Raw genomic sequence first — 2,018 nt, forward strand, 5'->3', positions numbered from 1 at the left:
GTTGGAACGATTTATGCAATAATATTCGTACCTTATAACGCTTTTAACGGAGTTAACTCGAAAAAATGTTCTCGCCTCGGAATTTTTCTAAGTCCCAACGTACCGGCTCGGAATTTTTCTATGTTCCAACGACCGGTCGCATCGGTCCAAACTTTTTTTCTACCTTCTCCCGATTCTAAAAACGCTTAATCCCGACGTATTTCATCGAGTTAGGACGATTTATGCAAAAATATTCCTACCTTATAACGCTTTTAAGCGAGTTATTTCGATCGGAACTTTCGGCCTCTTCGCACCGGTGCGAAAAAATTCTAAGTTCCAACCGCCCGGTCATGTTGGTCCGGCGGAAAAAATTTTTCAAAAAAATAAAGCGAAATCGTTACTTTCGACTAGATTACGTCGATACGTGACGATTCCACGCAAAATTTCGATACCTTATAACGCTTTTAAGCGAGTTATTTCGATCGGAACTTTCGGCCTCTTCGCACCGGTGCGAAAAAATTCTAAGTTCCAACCTCCCGGTCATGTTGGTCCGGTGGAAAAAATTTTTCAAAAAAATAAAGCGAAATCGTTACGTTCGACTAGATTACGTCGATACGTGACGATTCCACGCAAAATTTCGATACCTTATAACGCTTTTAAGCGAGTTATTTCGATCGGAACTTTCGGCCTCTTCGCACCGGTGCGAAAAAATTCTAAGTTCCAACCTCCCGGTCATGTTGGTCCGGCGGAAAAAATTTTTCAAAAAAATAAAGCGAAATCGTTACGTTCGACTAGATTTCGTCGATACGTGACGATTCCACGCAAAATTTCGGTACCTTATAACGCTTTTAAGCGAGTTATTTCGAAGAGAGTCTTCGAACGTATAAGAATATTTCAAAGACACGCTCTTACGCGTTGCTCGCTCGCTCCGCTCGCTCGAAAAAAAATAGCCCAACCCAAAACCAATCCCTTTTGCGTCCGTTCTTCGATTTCATCGAAATCTTCTTTAGAACTCGCGGGATCGGTTTTGGGTTGGGCTAGAATAATTCGAGCGAGCGCAGCGAGCGAGCAATTATCGCGATTTCCACGCTGTACGAGTACTATTTTCCTCGTTTTCGTCGCTCTACGAGAAACGTACGAGAAACGCGAAAAAACGTAAAAAAGAAAAACGCAAAGAGAGAGAGAAACAAAAGAAGAACGAGAAAGAGCGAGCGGCGCGTCTTGCCTCCCTGGCGTCGTACCTTTAGAGAGTGATACCTACTCCAGCCCCTGCCCGCTGAATTGGAGGTGCGCGCGCAGCGCTAGCGCGAGCGACTAAGTCCAGCGGCGTATTGCTTTTCGCTCGCGCGCGGCCAAGTCCCAGCGGCGTATTGCTTTTTGCTGGTACGCGGCCAAGTCCCAGCGGCGTATTGCTTTTTGCTGGTACGCGGCCAAGTCCCAGCGGCGTATCGCTATCTATTTGTACGTATCGTTATATTGACTTAAAGGAAAAAAAATCGCTACGCACGACCATCGTGCGAATGCACGGTCGTACGTAGCGAAATTCCTTTTTTAACCGCATTGGACAAAGTTCCAGCGGCGTATTGCTTTCTGTTCGTGCGCCACAAAGTTCCAGCGGCGTATTGCTTTCGAAACGTACGCGACCAAGTCCCAGCGGCGTATCGCTTTCTATTTGTACGTATCGTTATATTGACTTAAAGGAAAAAAAATCGCTACGCACGACCATCGTGCGAATGCACGGTCGTACGTAGCGAAATTCCTTTTTTAACCGCATTGGACAAAGTTCCAGCGGCGTATTGCTTTCTGTTCGTACGCCACAAAGTTCCAGCGGCGTATTGCTTTCGAAGCGTACGCGACCAAGTCCCAGCGGCGTATCGCTTTCTATTTGTACGTATCGTTATATTGACTTAAAGGAAAAAAAATCGCTACGCACGACCATCGTGCGAATGCACGGTCGTACGTAGCGAAATTCCTTTTTTAACCGCATTGGACAAAGTTCCAGCGGCGTATTGCTTTTCGCTCGCGCGCGGCCAAGTCCC

This window comes from Bombus flavifrons, unplaced genomic scaffold (assembly GCF_040668555.2).
Source record: "Bombus flavifrons isolate JBK064 unplaced genomic scaffold, iyBomFlav1_principal scaffold0024, whole genome shotgun sequence".
NCBI lineage: Eukaryota > Metazoa > Arthropoda > Insecta > Hymenoptera > Apidae > Bombus > Bombus flavifrons.